The following is a 19,014-nucleotide window of genomic DNA, read 5'->3' on the forward strand; positions in this document are numbered from 1 at the left end:
GCTGCTGTTCCTTTAAATATATTTATATGGCAACAGTAGGCTTTGACTTCTGAGTGTTGATCTTCCCCCCAGACACAGACATATGTTCTTCTTTAAAGCAGACTTGCACACTAGTGCACTGCCAGCAGCTGCCAGGGTCCCTGATCATTTTCTAGAAAAGCACAGACTCACCCCCTCCACTCAGCTTCAGACTCACTCCCAGCAGGTCTTATTATTCGAAAATGTATAGTATCTTTTTACACTCCCATGGACCGGTTTTGAGAAAAATAGATATCTTTAACTTGCTAGTCCTCCACTAAGCCATGCATCTTTCTCCACTTGTGCCCACCGAGGCTCTGTGGGGTTCCCAAGGCCCAGACTACTCACATCAGTTTTGAGATTCTTCTCTGCTCACCTGCAGCCAGGTGTGCTTGCTGAAACACTATGAGGGGAGCTGATAACAATAACATATCAACAGTCAGTCTTCTTTCAGTGAAGACTGGGATGCCATGACATTCATGTTGCTTCATGAGCATCATCAACATGAGACTGGATGGGTTGGGAAAGCAGCGTGCTTCCAGAAGCAATTCTGAGTGTAAACAGGTACAAAATGCACAGATGTTAGACTATCTCTCAATGTCTCTGTCTCTCTCCTTCCCCTCCTCTCTTCTCCTCTCTACCTCTCCCCTCTTCATGTCTTCATACTGTACATCATTCCTTTCTCTTCTGTCTAGTTGTCCTTGAGTATGCCAATAATAGATCAGTGTGCTAATTAAATGCTTTTGAGTTCCCTTCAAAGTAAGAAGTAAATTGGCTAACAGTCTTTTTCTTTGTATTATGTATACGTGTATGTGTTCACAAGTATGCAAATACACAAGTATTTGGTGCATGTACATGTGCTTCCAGAGACCAGAAATTAACTTCTTTGGAGTCTCACTCCTCAGGAGCTTCTCATCTTGTTTTCTGACCCAGAGTCTCTCACTATCCAAGAGTAGTTGGCCAGAGAGCTCCATGAATCTACCCATGTCTGCCTCCTAGTGCTTTATACATGAGTTTGAGGGATAAGCAAAGGCCTTCTTGCTTGTGTGGCAATGACTTCATCTCTCTAGTCCATGTTTAACAGTCTTTATATGAATCTGCTCTGAGTCCCTTTAGATCTTGGACCCAGTAGTTTGCATAAACTCCCACAACTCTTTAAATACCTCTACCTCATCTTTCTGATCTTGTGTTTGGCCAAACTTCTCCTATGACTAAATCAACCAAAATCTCTGCCAAACCCAACATCTCAAGCTCTGTGGTTTTGTATTGGGAATTCTGGGGAGCTAGAGATAGATAGATAGATGATAGATAGATAGATAGATAGATAGATAGATAGATAGATAGATAATAGATAGATGATGGATGGATGATAGATAATGAAGAAGAAGAAGAAGAAGAAGAAGAAGAAGAAGAAGAAGAAGAAGAAGAAGAAGAAGAAGAAGGGTGGATAGATAGATAGATAGATAGATAGATAGATAGATAGATTCACAAATGTTTCCTTAGAAAATACCTATTATCTACTAACACAGTTCTGGAATACATACTTTCTTACATCTCTAACACTTTATCTCCCAGTGCCTTCATTTTGGCTGTTAACATTTAAGACAGACAGTGGTATAGCACTTGTTCCCTAGTTCGATTCCTCAAAACAAAAGAGGGGAGAAAAAGATTAAAAACAAAGAAATCAGCCAAACCTGCTGGAATTTTTTTATAGAATTATAAGAAAAGTTCATGCTGTTATGAACTGAGACAGTATTTAGAGCTCTTTGTGGGAGGTGTGGAAAACTAATACATACATGTATTACCTCTCCTGGAACTCGATGTTCTACTGGACCAGATAACAACAAAATAAGCCTGCAAAATAGTTGCAAAATATGGAGTAATTTGGGGTTGATAAGTAATCAGAATAATGAGATAGGAGACCTAGCTCTTAGGAGCTATTGCTTAGAGTGATATTTAAGCTGACTAAAATGAAGGGAAGGAGCTGCCTGCTCCAAGATGCAACAGAAGAGCATCCATGCAGAGGTGGCAGACAAATGAAGGCCCGGGGCAGAGAAAGAGCCCCAGGGTGTTCAAGAAGCTGAAAGGGACCAGCAGGATTGAGCATTGCAAAGAACAGAATTTAGAAGAATAAGTTTTCAAGGAAAGGCAGAGCAAAGGCATGTGCTGTGCTTTATAAAGCATGATTAGACATTCGAGTTTCATCTAAGAACCGTAGGAAGCCCTTGTACGCCTTCACTACTAAAAGGATGAAATACTGAAACCAAAAATTGGCTTTAGCAGAATAACCTGGAGACAATCAAAAGTGTCTTCAGTTTAATTAATCATATTATACCAGTATTAACATCTGAGTATTGTTGATTGACCAGGGTTAAGTAAGGTGCTGACCTTCCAGGGGATGGATATGTTTAAGGGAATTATCAACACCATCTTTTCTTCACTCTTCTTCAAGCCTGAAATAATTTCAAAATAAGAAGTTCAGGGGGAAAAATGTCATGACCCACTTTTTAATTTAAGAAGATTATTATTCTGCTCAGTAGGAAGGCACAAAAGTGAGGGTGTGCACGGCAGTTCAGAACTTGACTCAGAAACTTACATGAGGGCCCATGGAATAAAGAACCTGCCGAAGGGCAAGTTCAAAGTCTGTTTCTGAATTATAATCTTCAGGACTGGGCAATGCATCTACACAGGTGTGTGGCACAAGTTCGGGGCTGGGAGTTGATATGGGAAAGTAGGCAGTGGAAAAAAAAATCAAGATCTAGGCCACTGTCCTGAGAACTTTAAGCAATGGCCAAGTTTCCTATCATTTGCTAATGGGAAGGTGGCAGTGGGGGAGCTTGAGACATGGTGGCTCAGAAGTTAGCAGCATTGCCCTTGCAGAAGTCCCAAGTTCAATTCCCAGCATTCACAATGGGCAGCTCACAGTGACCTATATCAGCCTCTTCTGGTCTCTATGAGTGCCGGTTCCAAGCATGTGCACATACACACACACATGGAGACTTACACGCACATACACATAAATAAGCCATTTTTAACGTACAACAGTGGAAAGCAAAACCAAGTGAGGATTGAAAATGGGCAAACCTTTAAATGAAGGCATATAAAGCCCTGAAATTCAAGATAAAGGTCTGGGATGGATGGAGACTGTGTGTTAGGGAACTTCAAATAGAAACTTGACATTAAAAGCCTTGATCAGACTTATAAGACATCTACTTATCCTAAAAGCACAAAGGGACTGGTAACATCCAGAACAGAACCAACATAGTAGTGATCCAAAGGGCAACAGACTGACCACCAGAGACTTCTAAGGGTTCACTATGCTTATATAGTCTTGTCTAGTAAAGAGAGCTGAGAAAGGGAACTTCTGTTTGTGCTTCAATGTAGAATGGGAGAAGAAATAGCAGGTGAAGCAAGATTATGCACAATTTATGGAAAGGACATTTTGTCAGTGATCTGAACTGAGGACTGCTTTCTGCAGTGATGACTTCTAAAGTGTATATCTAGCTGAATACCATGCACCTGTATTTATCACATGCAGACACAATTGTATTTGTACCAATATGAAACAAACCACCCATTTCTTCACATAAGAAACACCTGGAAATCAGTGCTAAATTTCTTACTAGTATATCCATCAAGGAACTTCCATATTTGGCTTTAGAATTCAGAAAACTTGGGGCCTACACGATGGATTACTGGATAAAGGTGCTTGCTGCTAAGCCTGATAGTTTAAGTCCAAGCCTTTAAGCCTACATGGATGAAGAATACAACTTACTCCCAGAGGTTTTCCTCTGACCTCCATATTTGTACCATTGCATGCTTCTGCCCAAACCACACTGGAACACATGAGGGGGGAGGGAGGGGGGAGGGAGGGAGGGAGGGAGATTTTTATATTCTTTGAGATACTGAAATTGGATATTTCCTATGAATCATTGATAAGCTATCATATAGAAAATAATTTAGCTGCTCTCTTTGTTTTTGTACACTATGAAAAATGGCTGTTAATCAGAGTCTATTCCAGAGTTTAAAGATAGGATCTGGATGCCTGTCTTGTTGTCAGCATGACTCATGTGGCAAAAAGGTAATCCAGCCTTTTTGGGTTTTTTTTGTTTTGTTTTGTTGTTTTAATTTTTTTACAATAGAAGTAACTGAAACCGAAATAGAAATAATCCTGTCAAATAAATACAAAACTATCTTGGAGCTGTAGTGTAGCTCAGCACAACATCAACCTGGTACTTTTGAAGCTGTAGGATTGAGGCAGAGTGGAGGGAAGGGGAGAGGAATAAGAGGAGGGAGAGTCTGTCTGGTTTTCAGATGTGTTGTGCACCGTAAAATATAATGCATAGTACTCCCCCCACCTTTTTTTTACAGCAAATATCTACTACTGTGAGAAAAAAAAGAATAACTTGACTTTATTGGACTAACTTTATTTTTCCAACTGGGAATTTTTTCAAGATTTTATATAAGGTTAGTTTAAGTGGTAGTAAATCTATCATACACCTCTCATCCCTGGTCAAGCCATTTTTCATACAAGTAAATGGTGTGCACTGAGCATAACCCTCGCCATAGCTGCCCCACTCTCCCCTCCCGTTAGTCACGCCCTTCACTCTCCTACACAGATTCGCTTCTACATTCATGTCACTTAGATACATAGGACTTTGTGGTTCTATGTAAAGTCTAGAAACCACAAATGAGAGAAAATGTGTGATACTAGTTTTCCTATGATTGCCTCCAGTTACCTTTATTGTCCTGAAAACAACTCAAGTTCATTCTTCCTGGCTGAAATTAAAAACACACTGCATACATACACCACATTTTCTGTATCTACTCCTCTGTTGTTGGGTGTCTAGGTCACTTAATAACATTCTTTTCCAAGTAAATGATTACCTCCTTACTTGACCTATGGCTGGAAGATGAGTTGTCCCTCTTTATAAAGTCTTTCCATTCTCACTTGGATCTGCCAAAGAAAGTAGGATCGAGTTATGGCAGGCTGGACACCAGGAAGTTACCCTTGACCTCACAGCACCTGCATGGTGACCTTTGACCTCACAGCGCCCTCATGGTGGAACATGGGTTTCTGCTGTGAGAGAGATAGACATGCTTGAGTTTCCCAGGCCTCTTTGCTGCTGATGTTGCTCTCCTCTGTACATCTCTCTCTGCCTGAACATGTTCCAGCTGTGTGCAGTTGGGCGGTGAGCCCAGCCCCGACCATCTACTACTCCAGACATCAATATCTTTGCTTTTAACCTCGGTGGCATGGGCAGATCAGACCATTGTACCCAGGCATAGACTGACTTTTATAAGGCAGTTACTCTAGTGTTACAGCCCCAATGGGAAAAAAGCATAAAGAAAGAAAGAGGACTCTTTATTAGCTAGGGAGCTGTTGGTACTACCTGCTGAGCCAATTGAGAGGCTCTCCCAGAGAAGTTGACCCTTCAAGGAACGCGCCGAGGTATCCCATGAAGCGATTGTTCACACCGTTTAGTGGAAATCCATTTTGAAGGGGATCACCTGGTGGCTGACATCACTTCCTTGCTTAAATGCATTCGCGTTTTCTGTGTTTCAGCTCGGTTATCTTTTTATAGGCTGAACCCCCTGCTGAATCCTTCAGTCATAGACCACTCACCCCAGTCCACCCTCCCTGGTAGTGGGTAAACGACAAATGAAAAGATTCTCTCTATCAAGTCAATTGGCAAGGGCAGGTGGCAGGATACCCAAGGATGCTGCGGCTCTCCGTGCAGTTTCGTGTCTCCAAGATCAAACACAGAGATCACGGGAAGAGCAGGTGATCAGCGGGTGACAACAGATGACTGTACTAGGTTCCAGATGAGTTGTGCAACTCAGACAAAATGGATGGCTCCATTTAAAATGACTTCAGAAGTATCAAAGGAGGCCTCTGTAGTGCCTGTTCGAGCCTTCAGACTCGAACATTATTTCCCAATCCTGCTGGCGTTACTATTGAGAGTGCGAAGGAAATGTGAAAAGGGCTCTCATCACTCAGCCCTCTCCCCCAAATGCCTTTTCCAAAGAGAAGCCGAAACTTGGATGTGGGTTTTAGAATGAGGCTGAAATAATCCACTCCCCAAGCCCCAGCCCATCATAGAAATGCCCCTGGGGCACAAGAAAATAGGAATGTAGAGTGGAAAATATATCACATTCTTTTTCCATTTCTTACCAGGAGATTGTAACCCACGATTCCTCCCCCAACCCAAAGAAGTAATCATTTCCATTCTGGGACTGTCTGTCAACTCATTTTTATTCAGCAATAGAAAATGAACAGCTCACTAAACAAATAAATGACTTTTAGAATAGCCAATATAAAACCAACTGCCTCCTCCATTTTATGTGGTTAAATATATTGCCAGTTTTTAAATAGGAGATTTGGTTATTTTCGTGTTGATGTCTTTAATTAATATCGTGAAGGCTCAGCCAGAGCAAACGGCATCATCGAGTGAGAAGGCTCTCTGTCTTCCAGCCTACATCCATGCTTTCCTCATGGATTTTCTCTCAGAAACAGCCTCCACTTGGGTTTTCAACGTGTTCTAGGGAAAACCAGCACATAGAGCTGCGTGTTTGTGTGCGTGCGTGTGTGTGTGTGTTCACATACTTACACTTTTACATGGCTGAGAACCCACTAACCATGTTGTTTTATGCCTTGATATTTTACTGCTTCTCAGAAATTCTCGTGCTTCCTCATTTCGTGTCTCATTCCCCTTATGATTAATAGATTGATAGACAGATAGACAATACATGGGTAGATAGAGAATAGTTAATAGGGATAAAAGGCAGACACTTAGATGATAGACAGTAAGAATTTTTTTATCTTACCTCCTACTGGCTGACACATACATATTTCTGTCTTCTCTGCCTTTGTAAACAGCAAAAACAGTTGATGTTCTTATACAGAAGTTTTGCATGCATGTTCTGATGAATCTTTCAGAAAAAGAAACTTGGGGAAGCTGGTCGTGGCTGTGTGGGCAGGTATTGCTAAATTGCTGTCCCCATACTTGGTATCAATCTATACAATCGCCAACAATATATGACTTTGTTCTATATAGTTGTCAAAATATGTCCATCTAAGTGTAGTTTTTCTTGTGTTTTCAAGAGTTTTAAGATGTTGTTTGTCTTTGCATGGATCTCACATTAATTATAAACCTGCTGAAGTGCCTCCTATGATTGCCAATGTCTTCTGTAAATATTTTTCACTGATTTAATAATCAAAGCATATATCATATTGAATCATGGAATTAACATTTTACAGATCAGGAAGAGCTGAAAGCCAGCAATTTCATACGCTATAACTAGATGTACAAAAGGTTATAGTTTATAATATAAATACACATAGATAGTAGATAGATGGATAGATAGATAGATAGATAGATAGATGGTAGAAGATAATATTTAATATGGTTTTAAATGTATCTTAAGATGTCTTTTCATGAATGTCTTTGCTGTTCTTACATTTTCTTTTTCTCTATGAACATATTACAGTGTCATCATCTCCTGAACAAATTACCATTGTCATTTAAAATTGTGGATTAAGCCATATTTACAACTTAACTTGGAAACGACCAATAAGATTAAATGTTCCTCTACCCATATTTCCAGTCTTATGATAATTTGAAATCCTCGCGATCTCTCAGCGAACAATTATTCCATATGGCTCTTTTATGTTTATTAAACTTTTTCCTAGGTGTTAGATATAAATGGCATTATAATGAGATTTTCTTCTATTATATTTTCAATTTTAAGTTTTAAAGATAAAAGCTAACTTTTGAATGTGAATTTATAATATAACGCATAAGTACTTTTCTCTTAATAACTACTACTTCGAGGCTACTAGCTACTATATGCTCAGATGATGTATGCATAACCATGATATCTATTACTCTTTCCCTCTTATACCTATCTATTCATTTCAGCTTATATTTGCAAAACTGATGCTCTGTTCTTAGGCAAACTCTTGGTGCCTGAAATAACAGTGAGAGAAAAGGATGGTGTATTCACTAATTTCCATTCAGTCTAATTAATAAGATTTTTAGAACATGTCTACTAAATCTTATAAGACACCATAGTAGAATATCTTCCACCATCAGTAAGATTAGATATCATATTTTTATCTCTATTAATAACTAATTTTATTAATAGACTTACTAAAATAAAGTTAATTAAAATTGAACCACTCTTTCACTCTCATTATAATTCCATTTAATTTCTTAATTGCATTTTATTTCTTAATCAAATGTTTTAATTCAGGCTTCTATACTAATAATCAAAATAATATTTGTTTTTAACTTTGTGTTCTAAGGCATGTCTCAGAGAAAAGAAATTGAAATCTTTCCATGTTTGTCAACAATCTGGAGTGATCTGGAATCATCTGAGCCACACTTGAATACTTTGATCTTTGAAGAGTCAATTTTTCTGTGATGTTGTAAGGATAGCACGTTTACAGTTGGGGGAAATAAATCTTTTATAAAGGATTTGTATTTTTCTGTGATAATCAATACATTTAGTTGTTCTTAAATATTTCACATAATTCTATACATTCTATGTAATGTGGAATGGTTTAAATTTTCATAGTTTAAAAAAATATATGTCATTGTAGAGTAATTGTGTGAAGATGTATTGATGAGATGTTTTTTAAAAGCTTGACATAGGGACTAGAGAAATGGTTCAGTGGTTTAGAGCACTGACTGCTCTTCCACAAAATCCAGTTTTGGCTCTGAGCACACACATGGTGGTTCACAACTATCCATAACTCCAGTTCCTCTGTATCTGATGCCCTTTTCTGGCTTTTATAGGCACTGCAAGCGTTCACTGCAGATATTACATGTGGACAAATATTCATAGACATAAAATTTTTAAAAATATTTAAAGTCAACCATTAACTATTGATGAACATTTGTAAAATTCTTTAGTTCCATAAATTAATAACTGGCAGAACAAGAAGGAAGAGAAATTGGTGTGTTGTACATGTATATGTGTGCATCTGTGTGCCTGTGCCTGTTTGTATATGTGTGCGCATGTGTGCGTATATGTGTATGGGTAGGTGTACGTGTTTGCATACACATGTAATATGTGTATGTATATATCTTCATTTGTGTACTTATGTGCATGAGTGCCTGTGCATTGTGTGAATGTGAGTGTTTTGTATGTATATGTATGTGCATGTATGCTTGTGTGTTTATGTCTGTTCATGTGTTCTTATATTTATACCTGTGCATATATATGTGTTTGGTGTGTTACTATGTGTATTTTTATATATGTATACTTGTGCATGTATACATGTTTGTATACTTTATATGCATGTGAATGCAAGTAAGGATCTTGTGTGTATATATGTTTGTTTGATTATATGTACGTGTGTGTTTGTATGTACATGTGTGCTTGTGTGTGTGTGTATGTATGCTGTTTTATATTAGATATCTATGGAAGATTCTACTAAACAACTGGTACTAAATTTTATTAATGTAATTCAGTTAGTTATTACATGTTTACCAGGAATGTGGAAATCTGTTCATTTTATTGTTTGCATAAATTCTAAAATGTGAATAATTGCTTGAGTTTTCAAAGCCAAAAAACTGTTTAGTTGGGATATGAAACCATTGGTTGGAATACTAAGGTTTTTTTTATTTTATGGTATTTCTTTCCTTTCCTAAAATAGCATGAAGAATTGCGAATTACTAATTTAAGCTCTATAATTGAGAGGTTAAATTATAAAACATTTAAGGTTTGGGTTAGCACACAATCATTAAATTAAAAATACTATAAGCCTGATACTTATAATACTGTTGGTGTTGTCTTGTTGACTGTTAATTAATGTATGTATGTATGTATGTATGTATGTATCTATGTACATATTTTACTTGTTTTTTCTCCAGGGCCTGGAGAGATGGCCCTAATGATTAATAGCACTTTCTGAGTTTTCAAGATGACCTGGGCTCAATTTCCAGTTCTCTTAACAGTGCCTCACATATAACTTCAGCTCCAGGAGATCTGATGCCGTTTTGGCCTCCGAAGTCAATTTCACATATGTGGGGAACACAAACACAAATACCTAAATAGAGAAGATAAGTAAATATTTAAAAGTAAGTAAACTATCTCTTCAACATATGCATTCATGTATCTTTTCAGAACATAAATAGATAGCTACATTGAAACTTAAGCCTGGATACGGCTGCAGACTCCTAAAATCCTAGCACTAGAAGGCTAATGCAGGCAGGAGGCTAGTAAGTTTGAGGACATTCAGGGCTGCATATCAAAACCTTGTCTCAAAACACAAAACAAAACAAAAATTTTTTGATAAGACAAAAAAGATAAGACAGGAGCCATTATAGGTGGTCCTGGTCTCTGTAGTATGCAGGAGAAGTGCGTATTGTTTAGTTAGAATCCTCCTTAGATCTCCCCTGGATTACTGAACACATTTTCTGAAGACCAGAGAATGTGTGGGATATGGGAGAGGAGTCGCAGAAAATTAACTCAAGAGGAATTACAGGTTTCTAGGCATTGAGTTCTCCTCATATCCCAACCATACAATAGATAGATACCATTGTCTCTGAGTTCATCAGACATGAATATCCAAAATGCTTAGGATGAGAAACATAGGTAAGAAACAGAAGCACCAGCTTCCTTCTGCTACTGTTTGTCTGTGGCCATGAATGGATAAGAAGCAGAATGGTGCCAACCACATTCACATTTGTGACAGGAAGTGGTAAGATCTGTATTGTGCTTAAAAATCTGTAGTTGGGGCCTGCAGAGATGGCTCAGATGGTACAGGGTAAGTGTGATGACTAGCGTTCTGTCTCGTAGCACCATGTAAAAAGCCATGTGCAGTACCACACACTTGGGATTTTCTGGCCTCAGTGAGCACCTGAACTCATGCATATATCCACACAACTAATTAAAAATAAAAATAGATCTTAACAAATAATGAGATCAATAGAAGACAACTGATCTCAATGACACACATTTACACAAACACACACACACACACATACACCAAATGTACCTGCACATACACAAACACAAAAACAATAAATAAAAATAATTTTCAAAAAAGGAAACTCCAATCAGAGCAGAAGAGTAACTACTTGTATTATGAATTAATTAATTAATTAATTAACTAATTAAGTGTAATTACTTATATTGTTGATCACACTCCCCAAAACTGTATGTGAATGCCTGCATGTAGATTCTGGGAACCTGCCCCGGGTGTTCAGGGCAGACAATCACAGGCCTTGAGAATTTCCAGGGATTGGGAGCCCAGGAAGGAAGAAGAAGGAGATCTGCCACAGCAGGAGAAGGAGAAAGAGAAGGAGAGGAAATACACCATGCCTGAGAAGTGTGGAGGAACAGGAAGGCATAGCCAGCATGTGAAGGAGCCAGGAGAGTGGGGCCCAGTTGGGCAGTCCTCTGGGTTCAGAGCAGTCAGGTAGAATTATAGATTTTAGTAAGTAATAACTTAGGATTACCAGCAGCAAGGAGTGGATTAACCCCATGGAGGTTAGGAAGCAGCCCAGCTAGTCTTCTGATTAAGGCATATCAAAATATAAAGGGGTGTGTGTGTGTTTGTTTCATTTCATTTAGGAATGTAAAGCATTGGGGTAAGTAGCAGGAACACACTTTTGGTATTTATATATAAAAAATATTGCTATAGAGAAGATAGTCAGTCACTTTCTCTGCCTACTATTGTGGTTTACTACTTTTTAATTAATGCAAATTCTCTCCTAATAATACTGTCAAGCTTTAATGTAAGCAATGCAATAAATCTTTGCTTAAATTTTTGCCAAGGCATAGTGGAGAACAAGGCTCAAAACACATGAAGGACTTCAGAAGCTGCAGCCTCTTTCTGGGCCTCTATCTCATAACCTGTAAAAGAAAAGTTGGTCAGATGAAACTTAGAAACACATGATTGCAAGGTCAGAAAATCCCCAAGAGGTATATATATATATAATACATATGTATATATACACATATACATGATTGAGATAGAGATGCTAGAGATACATAAAGATAGAGTTGATAAAGATAGAGATAGAGATGATAAAGACAGAGATAGATAGATAGAGATGATAGAGGTAGAGGTAGAGGTACAGGTACAGATACAGATACAGATGATACAGATACAGATATACAGATACATATGATACAGATATAGATATACAGATACAGATGATACAGATACAAATACAGATATATCTTGGGCTTGAGACTTTCCCCTAAAATGTACATTTCAGGTAAGGAAGGATAGTCCTTCAAGATAGATAAATCCATCTCAATTGAATCATTAATATAGAAGTACCCAACTTCAAACTATGCCCCAAGAATAGCAAATATTTTGCATATATACTTACAGAGCAACCAATAGTCTTGTTGCCTTTTCTCCTAACTCAGATCAGAAAAGTGAACTTTCAGTGGTAGTTTTCCCTTCTGTTACAGGACTAAAACTGAGACTCCTTGGGTCAGCACTAGCTTGGAAATTTCTTATTGTCTCTTAAAATATTCAGATGTGGGCTGGGAAGATGGCTCAACATTTAAAAGTCGTTGCTGTCTTTCCAGAGGACCTGAGTATCATTCCTATCAGCCATATCCAGCTCACCGCCACCTGTAAGTCCAGCTTTAGGGGATTTCGTTATAAAATTTAAAATCCTATCCTAATTATGCATTCATTACAATGGTAAGAGACTAAAACTCATTAGAACTTAAAAAGTCTACTTCCGTGGCAAGGAATCTTCTAGATTATATTGGGTAGCATTAAGGATGGTCCTTGTGCTTGTTATATAGTATCTACTGCTTTCTATCCATTAATCAGCTGCAAAGTGAATGCTGAAGGGAGAAGAAAAGAGATGCCAATATCCATGACACCATAAGAATGACAGATGTTTGAAATGTGATTTTCATTGTCTACTGGGAGCTGTAAGAAGCTGTGTACTGGGGAAGGACAGCTTGTTTCCAAATATGAGCACTGTGACAAGTTCTGTAAGAAGACAGCTCCCAGAAGTTCATGGTTGTTAACCCTTCCAGCCCTCAAGTGTCACTTTCTATGACTTGACCATGACAAAAGAGAGTTTATCTTTGTCCAGATGCTATTGGGAGTGTGGAAAAACACACTACCTACCATTCACAGGATTTAGTAGAAATATCAGGTACAGGCAGGAGACTGCTGCTGGTGTTAGAATCATTGTCAGTTGCTGTTGTTTTGCGTCAAATTTCAAATCCTTCAGTCAGTGTGATAGAAAACAGTTCACTGTTTATACTGCATAGTTATGAAGATACTCTGATAAAAAAATATTCTGTGGACCCTGATTAAATGTGGCTAAGAGGCACAAACTGAGGTAGTTAAACTTGTCAGCTTGATGAGATCTGGGATAACCTGGGAGACTGACGTTAAACTTGCCTCTGGGATTATCTTGATAGGATGAACTTGGGTAGGAAGACCCATCCTGAATGGAGGGGTGGGTATCATTCCATGGGCTAGAGTACTAACTGATTACAACAGAAAAAAAGGATGAGAACCAGGTCACATGACTCTGATTCTCAACTACAGATACAATGTAGCTAGCTGCCTCAGGCTGCTGCTATTTCCCCACCATGATACCTTCAACTGAGAGCCAAAATAAACCTTAAATTGCTTTTGTCAGAGTATTTTATTATAACAAAGAGAAAGGTAACAGAGATAGCATCAGATTGCTTACAGCATTTTTCCACAATTAGAAGTAAAATGAAAATGTTTGTGCATTCAGTCCTCCTGGTAGGATAGAAAGTCTAAGCAGAGACCATGTTGTTTCTTAGGGTCTTAACATTTGTATGACTGTTTAAAATTCTGTAATGCTACTTCCTTTTGTTCCTGTCTCTAAATGGGAATTGTAATCAAACACTTTATTTAGAGCATCTTGTCTACTGAACATAATAAATTCAGTTGGGAGAAATAGTTCTTTTCATGTGAACCAACATTTTGGAACATTTTGTGTACAAGGTTACCTGGGGTTGCTCACTAAAATGCATTCCCTACAGATGTCTGACCCTTAGCAAGGAATATGAGAACTGAATGCAAATGTGAAACTAGGTATCCAGCCTAAAATTAACAAAGAATTAAATTTCAAAGATTCTGTGGTTTCCCCTTTTGTAATGAATGGTTGGCTCCAAATACTTTCCAATTATCTTCCTTTTCTAACTGAAGGGTCTATATGTAGACTCATTCCCTGGACCATATACAACACCTGGCCAATTATCAATAATAATACCATCAACTGCCTGTCTTTGTGTGTCTCATTACTGGGGTTTCAGGTGTATGTTACCATACCTTGCATTGATGTTTTACCATCTATGCTATCTCCTAGCTTCCTGTCTCACATGTTTATTTCTTAAACTCCTGTGAGTTAATGTCTTGTATAGCACAATGACACATATTCCTCTGCCTGTGAGCTATGTGGTTCTGGGTAGGTCCTTGTGCCTTAAATACACTTCAAAATACCTCCCAAATGGACATGTTCATCTCTTTGTACTACCTGCCTCAGAAATACATGTGAAGAATAAAGAAAGGTAATTCCTGCCAATGAATTTTGATTAAAAAACAACAAGACTAAGCAGAATGTTGATCACATGTACATTTATTTTGTGACTATTTTACCAAGTATCTAGATTATAGCTTCTATACAAGACAGTCTGTATTCAACTCGTTCTCATAGTCATTATCTTACATCTCCATGGAAGAGAAACATTTAAAAAATTGAAATATATGCTATTATGTAGTAATAAATAACAAAATCAATAGGTGGGAAAAAGAAATAGAAAGTACCATACCCTTCTATGGAAATTGACAATGGATTGCGGTTTCATTGATGGGAAGCAACTCCTTTAAAAGACAAGATTTAATTGAGGCTGGCTTACAGGTTCAGAGGTTCAGTCCATTATCATCAAGGTGGAGCATGGCAGTGTCCAGGCAAGCATAGTGTTAGAGGAACTAAGAGTTCCATCTCTCATTCTGAAGGCAGCTAAGAGAAGCCTGGCTCCAGGCAGCTAGGACAAGGGTCTGAAAGCCTATGTGCACAGTGGAACACTTCCCCAACAAGGTCACACCTCCAAATAGTGCCACTCCCTGGGCCAAGCATATTAAAACCACTGCAGAAACCCACCTGGTGAGGTGTTATCTGAGTAGTGAGGTCTTCTGAAACTGACACATGAAAAGTCTTCATGCTTATGAGGTACCATGTGAGGTTTCAGTACACACTGAGTAATACTCAATCAGGGTAAATATGTGGGCTGAGAAAAATGGCTCAGTTGCTAAAGACCTTGAAAACATGAAAAACGTAAATCTCACCTCCCCAGTACCCTTGAAAAAATTGACAGGTGCAGAAGAACAAATCTACAATCACAGCATCAAGAAGACTGAGACAAGGGTTGTTGGGGCTTCCTGAACAGCCAATTTAGCCAGATTGGTGAGCTCCAGGTACAGGGAGAGAGGTAGTCTCAAAAAATCAGGTGAAGAGCAGTTGAAGACACAAGACATCAGTATCTGTCCTTTGCACACATGCACATGTGCATAAACAAAACTATGTACAGAAAAAAGATATTGATTTCTTCTAAAGCCTTATCCTTTTTTTATAGTGGGAGGACCCCAAATCCTCTCTTTAAACTTTTGTAGAGCAAATGATATATTATCATTGTGAAAAACCACCCTACTGTAAAATGGCATGCAATAACTGTTTCCATCTACTTAAAATGTGATCCTGAGCTGTATTTCCAATACAAAGGCCACTGGCAAGATGGTGCCTCTCTCTGGTACAGGTCTGTTTCTGCTCCCGTTGCATTGTGCAGCTCTACTGATACTCAACCCTGGTCCTTGACATGACCTATGGTGTCTGTCAGGTGCTACAGTTACCTACAGCTGTGGGCAGGAAAGATGGGTAGCAGGAGAGGAAAGATGAGACTGGATGAACTGAGACTGTTTGAGCAAGAATGGCAGAAGCTCACGATGACTGCATAACGAGAGGCACCCAGGAGCTCGCCTTTCTCTAGCCCCTGACAATAAATAAAATTTTATCATTGTGTAAAAAAAACAAAAATGGTCCCCATTAGACAACCTTATCCCATTCTCCTCTTACTCTCTCTAAGCACTGCTGAGTAAATGTATTTAATGCTTAAAAGATAGGGTATATGAAATATCTAAGTCAAAAAATTTAATAATTAAAGGAGCATTAAAAGTGGTAACTTGTGTGCCATGTGATGATATGGACAAGATAGAGCTGTCTACCCTATCAATTGCCACCTACAGCAGGCAGGAGAGTGGTCCCAAGGTCATCAGGCAGGAGAACTGTCCCTACCTCTCACCTGGAATGCACATTACAGCTGGCCCTAGATGTAGGGGTTGCAGGTGATCTGACCCCAAAGGCAGGATTATGAGAGAGCAGGCCCTGCCTCATGTCTGATGTTCAGTGGGGCAGATGAGAGAGAGATGCCCTCCTCTCCTACCTTATCCTTTGTCATGTATGGCAGGCAGGAGACCTGGCTCCAGGGTATTAAGAATGGGAGAACTGGCCAAGTCCCTCACTAGCTGCAACAGTCAAAAGAGTGGGCATTACACCTCACCTGGGCAGGAGGATAGAGCTGGCCCCAGTTGTGAGGGTTATGGTGATTTGGCCCCAATGGTATGACAGTGGGAAAGCCAATAGACTGACCAGCTCAGATACCTCTCAAGCCCAGATCCAGGCCTTTGAATTGGCCCACCCCAACATCTACCCCATTGATGAACTGATGTAATGCATGAAGGGGCTGGTCCTACAGATCCAAAAAAACAGGATTGCCATGACACAGGGCAACAACAGGGTACCCAAGAGGAGTCCCAGTGAGGTTACAGTATTAACCGGAGAGAAGAAGCCAGAGGCCTCATGCCAGACCAGAGTCATTGCAATGAATATTTTCAAACAAAGAAGTGTGTACAAAAGAGTATATACTGTGGGACACATTGTGGTACACTACAGCTTCCACGATGAGATTTTTTTTTCTCTGTTGGTGGGGAAGTTGCAAGGGTGAAAGGCAGGTATGATGGGAGTGGGAGATGAGTGGGATTAGGATGCATGATGTGAAATTCACAAAGAACCAATAAAAAGTTTAAAAGGAGAGAGAGAAAGAGAGTGGAGACATGACTTTTCCTGGTCTTGCAGCTGTAAGATCATAGTGAGTCCAAAGAACAGAAAACAGTCACAGCATGATTTTGGAAAGGATGACAGGGTGGAGCATGTTTGGGGCCATCATAGCTTATAATTGTGGTGCAAAAAGCATCAGAAGACTCTGAGCAGCAGAGATCATTTTCTTACTCTTTGTTTAAATAAATTTATTTAACTCACTCCATAGCAGACAAGAGTAGAGAGGAAGACATGACTTGTACTCAGGCAAGAGAGGTGGAAGTACAGACTTAGGAGATGGACAGAAGGTAGAATCTAATGACATTATTTGTGAAGACCTTTGGGTGTTGGAGTGACTGATCTATCAGGTAAGAGTATGAAGGATGGTCTGGGTAGAGGCTCAGCTGGTAGAGTGCCTAATCATGTAAACGTGAGTTTAGACCCCAAACACGTACACAAAGATCTGGGCATGATGTCACATGCCTATAATCCCATTGTTGGGGACAAAGCTAGGAAAATTTCTTACACAATATTACCAATTTTTCTGGCCAAATTGGTAACCTCCAGGTTCAAGGGACCCTTTCTCAAAATAGGTGTAAGAGCAATCAAGAAAGACATCCAACTTTGACCGCTGATCTCCACACATATGTGTGTGCATGCATACACACAACACAACATGTATGCATACATATGTATGAAAATATTAAAGATAGTGATCTTCTAAGATTACCCTGTTCTCAGTGCCTGGTAGATGCTTCAATCTACACAGACAATTTTAAACTAAACCCAAGGTCTCTGTGAAGGAAGACAGAAGACATGAACAGCATATCTAAACCTAGATTCTTGACCTTGACCTGCCTCTAAATGTTTTGCTTGCTGCTTGGTAATAAGTGAATTGAAAGGAATATGACCTTTTTAATCGAACAAAGTTTGCTGAAAGATATTTTCTTGGTAAAAATCACTAATGAAGAAATTAGATGAGTGTAAGATGCTGAAGAACACTCTTTAGACATTGAAGTGTGGAGGGACATAAAATAGATATTGAATGGTGGAAAAGGAAATTGACCAGTGAAATGTAGTTAGACTCATAAGCATAATAATGGCATTGTCATTAGAAGGGGTTATTTAACAATTGATAAGTTAGGAATATGATATGTTCTTCATTCACTTCTATATAGAGTCACCATGGTTAATGAGCTAGATTTAGCCACACTGGATTTTTCTAGGAACCGTACTATAAAAAGAAGAGACATAGATTGTAAATTAGATAGGATGGCATCAGTGTGTAAAGTGGCAAGATGGCTCAAAGGTAAAGGTTCCCACAGCTAAAAGAATCCAAATGGTAGAGAGACCCAACTGCCTGTGACCTTCACACATGTTCTCTCTCTCTCTCTCTCTCTCTCTCTCTCGTTCGCAGACACAAATAATAATTATTAATGTAACTTTTAAAAAGATCATTCAAAGTGGCAAAGGGTGGTTCTGTTAACAGATTAAAGGAGCATTACCATTTACAGCCAAAGAGATAGAGTGTCCAAAGATGGAATATTTGACATTAATAGTACTATTGTTGGTAATTGGTAATTGGCCAGGCTCTGAGAATAATTGCCTATCTATAGACCCTTCCACTAACAAAAGTATTTGGCAAGTATTTGGAGTCAATTGTTGACTGCAAAAGGGAAAACCAGGGAAACTTTGAAACTTAATTCTTTGTAAAGTTTGCACTATTAGCTATAAGTTAAGTTTGGGATGTCTAAAATGTTTTCTCTGAAATAAACCATAAGCCAAATTAATTTTCTGTGATGTTCATAGATGGTCTACAATCTTTCTGAAACTTCAACCTTCAAATGTGAAGACATTATTTCTTTCTTTCTTT

This window comes from Grammomys surdaster, unplaced genomic scaffold, assembly GCF_004785775.1.
Source record: "Grammomys surdaster isolate TR1022 unplaced genomic scaffold, NIH_TR_1.0 208, whole genome shotgun sequence".
In the NCBI taxonomy this organism is placed as follows: Eukaryota; Metazoa; Chordata; class Mammalia; order Rodentia; family Muridae; genus Grammomys; species Grammomys surdaster.